This window comes from Parasteatoda tepidariorum, chromosome 2 (assembly GCF_043381705.1).
Source record: "Parasteatoda tepidariorum isolate YZ-2023 chromosome 2, CAS_Ptep_4.0, whole genome shotgun sequence".
NCBI classification, from domain to species: Eukaryota; Metazoa; Arthropoda; class Arachnida; order Araneae; family Theridiidae; genus Parasteatoda; species Parasteatoda tepidariorum.
The window spans coordinates 42,673,915-42,684,509 of NC_092205.1; the positions used below are offsets into that span (position 1 = coordinate 42,673,915).

The window sequence follows — 10,595 nt, forward strand, 5'->3', positions numbered from 1 at the left end:
ACACCTTTTTTCTAAGCTACAACAAAGAATTCTCATTAAAAAATTTTCATTTTTTAGCGTGAAGTAAGAGATTTATTCATTTATTTTTCTAATCATAATAAGGAATTATCTATTTCCACGAAATGAAATTCACATATAAATGTAGCTCGCCCAAATTTTCAATAATAAAAGAAAAAGATATAATTATTAAAATCTAGATAATTAAGAACTATCATGCCCAGAAAATTCTTGCATTCGGAACACATTGCTTAGAGCAAGATAGTTAAACTTTTTTGAAAGAACAAAAAATAAAGTGAAGAAATTTCATCACTCTACAGGTTTATTACAGGTTTTGTTGTTTTGATTTCTGCCTTGAAAAATCTTTCCAAGTTGATTTGAAAAAAAATTTCCTGTAAATTGAAACAATCATCGCAGTTTATGTTAACTCATAAAATAATTTTAAAACCTATTGTGAAAACATTTCTGTCCACTAAATACCTTTGAAGTCTAAACGCATGCTTTTATACACTAGTGACATCTATTGTCAAGCTTCGCAATTAATTTCATTGAACATTTTTAAAAAAAAGTTATACTTGGGGGGAAAAAAAACTTTAAGAAATAGTATAATAAAATATTTTTTAAATAGATGGAAGCACTAGTTATTTTTACTAAATTTATTTTAGTGTATTACTAGCAGATCTATACACATTTTATTTTATTTATTTACATTTTAATTCTTCTTAATATTTTTAACAATGTTGATTAAGAATTAATATTAATTTTTCATTCCGGTTGATTCACACATAAATTATCCAGTCAGTCGTGAGACCAGATTTAAAAATGAAGTTATAGTGTTTTCTATTTAAAAATAAAAAATAAAAAAATAAAAACATGCAAAATAAATAATCGATAGTAAGCTTTTTTCTTGCAATAAACTTTGTATAAAATTTAAAACGAAAAAAAGAAAAGAATAGGGGGAAACAGGAACATCAAGTTATCATCGTTCACACTAAAAAAGAATATAATTTCTAATTGCTCTTTAATGCAATGTATAGTTTGTTTGTATTTCTTTCTTTTAATTTCGGTTCATTTCACTTATTTATTTAATTATCATCAATTTATTTTTCATTAATTTACTTATTATTAATTCATTTATTATTAATTTATTTATTATTAATTTATTTATTATTAAAAAATTTATTCATTTGTTGGAAGTCGTTCAACTTCATTTACCATTTCTAGACGCCCACTCCCAAAAAAATTTACCTTTTATATTTTATAGCTTTCCATTAAGCTATTCTAATCTCTAATAATTTTATAACTATTAATATTTTTATTGGTACAAGTGTCTCTTTTTGGACATTAGTGAGAATTTTTATATTTTATTTAGTATTTAAGTCCCAACACTTAACTTCAAAGCACAGAAAATTAAACCTCACCGAAAAGAAATTTAGAAAATAACAAATACTTTTTTCTATTTTTCATTTTAAACTTAGCAATATATTTACGTCATTTGGATAGCATGAGGTCATTATATGTTACTAATAAAGTCTTTAGAGAAATTTTTAAATTGAAAACAGAAATTCGGAAAACAAAATAATGTTTATTAAAGAAAATAAATCATTCAACAAAATAACAAAAATTTGACTTCACAGAAGCATTTACAACTACATCTTCTGCGTAATTCATTTTACAAGCAGAAAAAAGTGCACAAATGAACAACAAATACTATATTACATATAACTACTGAGATATATATAGCTACTGATTACTTTAAAATTTAATAAGATAAAATTTAGCAAATGTTAAATTTACTATGAAAATTTAATTCAGGAACAGCATTACTCAGTACTCTTAATTTTCTTTGCAAATTATTATCAACTTTACAAAATATGTGTGTCTGTGTTAGATTCATCATAATTCTCATTGTAATATACCATCAAATATCATATCATGTCAAATTTAGCTCAACCAATTATATTTGTAATAGTAATCTTCCTGAAATTTTACTTGCAGCTCTTTCACCTATGGTCATGATGGACAGCAAAGTAGATGGGAACAGGATAATAATGATGGACGATGACTTGATCTTCTTGAAGCATTTTAACAACAAGTCCAGCTGCTAACATTTGAGATGTGGAAGGTTGATTTTGATTTCGATGAAACAAACCTCCTCTAGCTTTATCCGTACAAAGTGAGAAAACTAGTAAAAAATAAACTATTCCAAAGCGACCTAAAATCCGAAAAAGAAAAAAAAACAAGTAAATGGAAACTTTAGAGTAAAGTGTAACCTGTGGAAGTGCATCACTTGCATTGTATTGTTTTGATGGTAAACTTAGTGTTTCTGTCTGAAATAACTCTCGAAATGAATATATATGGAGGGGCAAAGTCACGTGATTAGTAAAACAAATTTTATGTCTAATGTGTTCTGAAGTTTTGTTCTCAATGTGTCTATATCGCAATAAAACTAACATGGTAATTCTTGAATAATTGTTTCCCCAAGAAAGAATCATTTACACTTAGACAAATGGCCAAATAATAGAATGTGATGAATAATTGCCTTTTTTCCGTCTCATTTCTTATATTCTTATATTTCTAAGATATAAATATATCAGATTCACTTTTAATCAAATTAAAGGTGAATCAATTTAATTTAACGAATTCCCACACATCACAAGAAATTAGACTAATTACTAGAAAGAATTACTTTATTCATAATGCAAATTAAAAATTCTTAATCATTCAAAAAGCAAAAACAAATGTGGATTTTGTTATTAATGCATACCTGCTATCTATTTTAATTAATTTCTGAAAATGTTCCATTAAATCTCATAGATTCTGTTAGAAAACTTAATATTATATTCATTTTAATATTTAAAATCTTAGTTTGCTACCTTTTTTGTTGTACTTCATATTTTTACCATATGATTAACACAAAAAATGGTTTAAGTTACCTATTCAATGAAATTCTAATTCTTAACAAAATATCATTGAAAATTTCCTAAAAAGTTTTTCAGGCTAACTTAAGAATGGTTTAGAATAGCATTCAATTACACTTATAGACAAATTTGATTTTTCAGAGGTGCAAAGGGGTCATAAATGAGGTTCTTGACAATAAAGGTCAACTTCGGTGATAAAAACTTTCAAAGGTTGTCATCCTTGACGAGTTTCACCGTCTTTCAATGAAAGAACTCATTTGATAAATGACACATGAAAGTAAACATATATGCGATTTCAATACGAACTCTTCTTGATTTTTTTAAAGGATAATTAAAACCATTTGTTCCAGAGTTAATGTTTAAACGCTGGGATGTCATAAATTGAAAAAGTCACAATAGTACATTTAAAACCTCAAAAATCGTCAGAACCTTGACTTCCTATCACTTTATACCATGTGGTAAACAAATTAAGTGGTAGAATCCCACTTCATATTTTAGTGGGAGGAAGTGAATGGAGGGCGAAACTTAAATATTGCTATCTAGACAAATGAGGTATTGTTTCTGATGCTTAATCGAATGTGACAAGATCAAAATAATAAGTACAAGTAATAAATTAGAAACGTGCAAAATAATTTTTTTAACTCATTAATATTTTCGCATTCAAACTGAATCTCATAGATGAATTTCCGAAGCGCTTCTAAGAAATCATTGGTTCACGCTAAAAAATCATTGGTTCACGTTAAATAAATTTTCAATATAAATTTGATATGTATTATTTTTAGGTAATCGTTCCATTTAGATGAGAATCCTTAAGAACCAAGTTTTTTTTCCTCTTGAAGCAAAATCTTTGAGAATTAGATATTTTCTTTATTTTAAGAATTTAGATATTTTAAGAATTAGATATTTAATATATATATTAGGCCTAATGTGAAATCATTAATATTTTGCATTCAAAATGAGTCTCGTAGACGAATTTCCGAAACGCTTCTAAAAAATCATTGGTTCACGTTAAATAAATGTTCAACATAAATTTGACATGCATTATTTTCAGGTGATCTTTCCATTTAGATGACAATCTTTAAGAACCAAGTTTTTTTCAGTTTAGATCAAAATCTTTAAGAATTATATATTTTCTTTTAGATTTAAAAGCAAGTAAAACTAAATAAATTTTTATTACTAAAGTATTAAAATCCCTAGTAGTTTTAAGTGAGGATTTTAAAATCCTACAATAACTAATAGATAATTCTTCCGAGAAAAACTCGATTCAAGCAATTTTATATGATTTTTACTCTTAAATTGAATCTATGGTGCTATTTACAATTATTCTATTTTCGAGAAAATATTCTTCTCCAAAGGGCAGAAGAAAAAAGTTTTGTTTTTTTAGTTTGTTTAATTAGTTTATTCATTTAGTTCAGTTTCCTTTTTTTGTTTTTTTTATAATTAAATGGGTTTTTTTCATCAAGTATTTTAGTCAAAACAGTTGCAAGAATTTCATAAAATCATGCATACTTTTGGACTTAGATATTTTAGGTTTTGCATTGCATGCAAAAATATTCAAAAGAATTTCAGCTTCTTTTATAGCTTATATTTAATACTTCCCTTATGTAACTTTTATGAAGGTTTTATTAAAATAAAAGGGATTGTCACAAAATTATTTATTTTTCGTAAAATCAAAAATTTCAAATGATTAAAAAATTAACACCATGGTCACCTACTTACCATCATGAATTTGAGGCCAAACGAAAAATATTTATGTTCCATTGAATGGCCTAATGTTTATTCATTTATTTATTTTATTTTATTTATTTATTTCTTGTGAGTCAAAACGTAGATTCTTAGTTTTCTTTTTTTAATGCATAAATTTAATACAAGCCTTAGTTTTCAAATTAAAAAAAAAGAAAGTCCAGAATTTAAATTAACGGTAAAAAGACTATGCTTAAAATATAACTTTACTTCACGCGTAATAAACATAAAAGCCCAACCAAAATAGTATTCTTTAAGAGTAATTATAATATTCTTTAAGAGTTTTCATGCGAAATATATTTACAATAATTTCTCATCCCAAATATAGCATTTTAAAAGCTTATATTTATTTATATTAATATTTTAGAAATAGATTTGCGGTTTCGACCTAAATACCTTTCATTTTAACTAAATATTTTTCTGGTAAATATGTAATCACATATGCAATATTTTATCGATTTGCAATTTTAAGTTCCAAAAAAATATCATGGCACACCATGATTAAATAGTACGCTGCGCACATATTAAAAAAATAGAGATGCGCTTTATTTTATACTGTAAAAGTTATTCCTATAGTATATTCAGGGTTATATTTTAAAACCTCCAATTTTTAAAATCTCGAGTTTATATTTGCTAGCTAAAAGATAGTACCACAAATCAGATACGATAAGAAAAACAATATTCATTAGACTTTAAAGCTTAGTGTCTCAAAAGTGTCAATGATATTATTGGCCTACTATTTGAATAAGACCATCTCTTGATCTAAATAAATGCTTCAAAATTTAAATAAAATTAATTAAATACGTAAAACAACAATAGAGACGTTAAAAAGTAAGATAGATCTAAATGCAACTTCATGAATAACTTTCATTTTTCGTATTGGTTTTTTGAGAGAAAAGTAAAATTTATACTATTGTAAATTTCAGGACTATAAGGATAATATTTATGACAATTTATAAGTCCTTACTTCAGATAATTAATGGATATCGATCTGTAATAGAAAGGTCATATAATTTCGTTCTATTAAAACAACATCTTATTTCTCATTTAAAAAAATTTTGCGAAAATTATAAATAAATATAAATTATTGCATAATATATAATAATTTTTTTATTATTTTGAGAATTTTCAACTGATAACAAAAGTAGAGTTTTTATAGTTAGAACTTAAAAAAAATTAGAATAGGTATTTATCTCAAGAAACAAAATAGTGTTACATTATATTTATAGAAATAAAAAGCAATATAAAAGAATAACAGTATATCGTTATCTATCCTAAAATAATGGTGTAAAATTGATTACATAATAAGAATAAAATTTTAAATCTAAAACAATAAAACTATAAATAATTAATTATTGTACGACATATTTCTAATTTTTATTATTTCAAGAATGCTCTACTTAAAACAAAAAGAGAATATTAGATAAGAAAAGAAAAATTACCTTTAGTAATGAGATTTATATGCTGAGCCATGCTTACGTTGGGTCTGTCATTTGAAAAATGAAAAAGAGAATCCCAAGTCGGAGGTTTAATACCTAAATATAGAATACTTAGTTTAAGTTCCAATTAATGTTTACTTACCGTCAAATAATATAAGTATATCGTTATGTGGAGAAAAAAAAATCATGTAAGGAAAGTTAATTTAACGCGCCATAGAAATTGTGGTATCTCTGTTCTACAACAATTATTCCACTTCAAAATTGCTGCATTTTCCTTCAGTATTTAGACAACATCTTGACAACTGTCACACTCATCTAGTTTTTATATATGAATAAGCGTTAAATTGAATTTGGAGGAAAAAAGCAACTTTTGAAAAGGAAATTGTTTTAATGACTACTTCGTGTTTTCATATTACATAGTTGGAAAAGCTTCTTCCTTGATGAGGTAACATTTGATATCTTAAGTCATAATGACATTTTTTTTTTATTTTCTCAAATGATAATTACTGTTGCCCATTTTCTTGTAAATTTTTTTATCACTTCTTCCCTTAAACTAAAAGATAAGTGCGAAATAGTAATTTTGGGGATTAATAAAATTTATCAAAGGAAAACTGTTAAGTTTATTCTTACACAACGCAGAAAAAAAATTCTGATAAAATTACAATATGCATGGTAATGACATTTCTAGTTAAAAAGAAACATAATTCTGGTTAAAACGGCATTTAAGTCATTCGTTAAGTAATTTTTCATACATAACTCTGGTTGTTAAAACCAAAATATGTGGTACCTAAGCAATTCATTTTATTATTTTTCCGTTTATATGGTAAATGTATATATGAATTTCTGGTTTTCAAAATTATAGCTCTTATTACCTCACATTTAGTAAAACATGCAAAACTTAAAATTAAATTGGACCAAAAAAATAGTTTTATTCCATGCTCTAAAGTATGTTAAATTACTAAATTTTACCACATTTATCAAATTTTATCACATGCTATAAAACTATATTTTATTGTTAATTTTACCCAACTCGTTATCAAAGCTATTTGGTCAAAATTACTGAGCTTTTAAGTGTTTTCGTAGAATCAGAAACGCTTTAAATTTTAATAAAAGCAGTAATAAAAACATAAATAATAAAAATTTAAATAATAAAAACATAAATAATAAAAACATAAATTCAATATTTTGACCATACTTTTTTTCTCAGTGCACCGATTTATTTTGAAACAATCGAACCCATAAATACAATTATCGATTACTCCATTTCTTATTTTTTTATCCCGTTACATATCCAACTATCAAAAATATCTTTATTTTAGATATTTTAGAACAAAATATAAATATTTATAAAAATATTTCAGAATTCGAGATATCTGAAAAATCTTTAGGTGAACAAAAAAAAGTTCTAGTTCTAATATTAAGTAGTAATATTAAAAAATTTACTAAAATATTTCTTTGGAAACTTTTAGCTATCTTACTTCCCTGAAACTTCGGTACTTTTTAAAGCAAGCTTAAACAGGGTATTTCAAAACGTTTAATTAGGGTTTTAAATTAAAAAGAACCAGGAAAGAAGGCTCCCAACCCAACAATCGTTAATAATCGCTAGAAAATAATAGCTCAGAAAAAATAACTTGAAAAGCAATTCATACAAAAGTTATAAAACTCAAAAAAATTAATAAAATAAATCTTTTTGATATTGTTGTTATAATTATTACATTTAATTCACCAAAAAATAAATGTAGCACTAGGTTTTATAAAACCATAGGTGTTTTCTTCTTAATTTAAATATCAATTATTTTAAAACAAATACTCACCTTAGAGATATTTTTATCATAACTGTTTTTTTCTCTCAGAACTGTAAAATCGAACTGTTTATTTAGTGTTTCGTTTCCAAACAGAAGTATTTAAAACATTTTTCAGGTAGATTAAATATTTTATTGTAAAATGGCAATAATAACCATTGACAATAAAACCATTGTTCATACAATTAAGAAACTATTAGCGGAGTAAAAAATCATAAACCATTAAAAAGTAAGCTTTTTTTCTGTATCCCCTTAAATTTACAGCTTTTAAATAAAAGGGAACCTGGCACTTCAAATGGTATTTTCTTTTGAATCGAGCACTTTTTTAATGCTATCCGGGGAAAAATATTGCATTTAAACTAAATTTTAAACTTAAATGAAGGTATTGTAGTTACGAGCCTAAAAGGTTTTTTTAATGCTACAGCTCCAAGAAAATGACAATAACATTACAAATTAGAATATATAAAGGATTAAATAAAATTAAGTAAGAATCAATATTGAAAACGTGATTTACAATAAAAGGTTTTTTTTAATACTACAGCTCCAAGAGAATGACAATAACATTACAAATTAGAATAAATAAGGGATTAAATAAAATTAAGTAAGAATCATTATTGAAAACGCGATTTGCAACTCATCAATATAAAGAAATTAATTGCACTTAAGAAATAAATTATTTAGTGATGTTTACCTCAAGTGATTTTATTTTTATATTTGCCCCTAAAATTCCTGTTTAGAATAACATTCTGAAATAAGTTTAGTAAAAAGTCAAGTCCTAAATTGCATAAATCGAATGCATATTCATAATGTTTACTCAATTTTATAAAGGATGTTTGATATTTGGTTTTGCTTGTAGCTATAGATCTGTAGTTACACGCTACTTACACACTCTTACATGCTATTCACGTGTTCTTATACAATACTTTACAAAATGAAGAAATTTAAGTAATCGCGAAACGTAATATCTTAAAGTGATTTTTGTTAATTAAGTTTCTTAGCTGACCTATACGCCTACCTCTAGTAATGAACGAAAATCAGCCGGACACATATCCCTAGTACTATGCGAAAATCAGTTAGATTTTTGGTTTCGTTTTCGAAAAACACAAATAAAGCATCAATCCATTCATGTTATTATTATAAAAGCATTACCAGTATATTGATTTTATCAACGATTTTTAAATGGTAGATTGTTTAAAAAAATATTAATCCCTGAGACTTTTGATTTAAAAAAAATAGTCTGTACTGTGCACATAATTTTTTTTAAAAAAATACGATTTCCTTATTTTTTTGCTAAAATAAAAACAAAAATAGTAAGAACAACAGCATCGAAACTTCATGCAAAATTTGTTTAACTGTTAATGATGTAAAATTATTTTTCTTGGTGTTTATTTATTTTTACTTAATATTTTCCTTTTAATTTAGTTACTTTTTGACAACTAATTTAAGTATTTTCTCTGTAAGTAGACGTTTCTTTACTTACTGATTAGGCACTAGAAACATACCATTGTAAATGTTAAAAATAATTATTTTTCCCATTTTAAAAGAATTTCATGTAAAGTGGCTGGCAAAATTATTCCGATCGTGCACATAATACTTGGGGAAATAAATTTTACATCTGATTTTCTAAAAGCAATGATAGAAGATACTTAAAAGTAATACGAAAAAATGACTGTGGCTTACACTCATTGCTGAAAGTCTTTTTTATCAATAAACTTTAGTTTTAGCAGTTATTTCTGATTGTTGTTTACATCTATAAATTAGTTATAGAAAGTAGAGAAAATATTTTATTTATATATGTACTATATATGTTTATCGGTTAAAAAACCGTGAATACGTATCTAAACAGTTTTGTAACCATTTACAACTAGTATTTCTGAATCATAAAGTGAAATGGGCATCGAAGATCTGTCGGTACTGTGCCATTGATATAGTTTTGTATTCTAGTGGATTATGATCACCGATTGAAAAGTGTGGAATACTATAAACTCTTCATGCATCGAAAGAATGAAATAAATATTGAAGAATCGACACTGGGATTCGAACCCCTGTTCAGAAGGCCATAAGATCGGCCAATTAGTTCTCTCAGGTACAGTATATTCCCAACTTCACGGAGCAAAATAGCTTCAGTAGAGGTTACCGTGGATAGAATTCTGGTTGCTTAACCAAATTAAGAAAAAACAATGAATAAAGTTTTTTTTCACACTTAACAGTTTGCATATCATCTTTTTATTGTTATTTGACTGTTTGGGTTGTGTATAGTAAAATAATAATTACATAAATTGCTATTTAACCATTTTTGCCGAAAAGTTTCTAACAGTATCCAATTATAATCAAGCATATCATGTAATACTAATTAGTACAATTATTACAAAAGTAGGAAGCTTATTAAATAATTTATTACTTAACAAGAAACAACTGAAATGCTTACCTGAAATGAAGGTTTGTGGGAGATTACAGGCTTACATCAGGTAATTTCAAGTATTTTATAAGTTAGAGAGAATGTTTTCACTTCAAGCTTCATTGGTTGTTTTGCATTCATTTCCTTTCTTAAGCAAGTTGCATCAGTCATATAAAAAAGAATAATTTCAACAAGTATTAGTTGTCTCAAAAATAATATTATATCGCTTTTGTTTTTATTTCTTAACAAAATAACTTTCTATTCTTCCAAACACCTTCAATTGAATGGTTAGTTT

The 10,595-nt window shown here is 25.5% G+C and overlaps 1 long non-coding RNA gene across 1 annotated transcript; it reads right to left on the reverse strand.

The window, feature by feature from the left end:
• Positions 1-1,562: 1,562 nt before the first annotated feature.
• Positions 1,563-6,442, reverse strand: LOC139424990 (uncharacterized). Its single transcript, XR_011636139.1, has 2 exons — positions 6,104-6,442; positions 1,563-2,212 (listed from the first exon to the last, which is right to left on the reverse strand). It is a non-coding gene; the product is annotated as an uncharacterized lncRNA (long non-coding RNA).
• Positions 6,443-10,595: the final 4,153 nt, after the last annotated feature.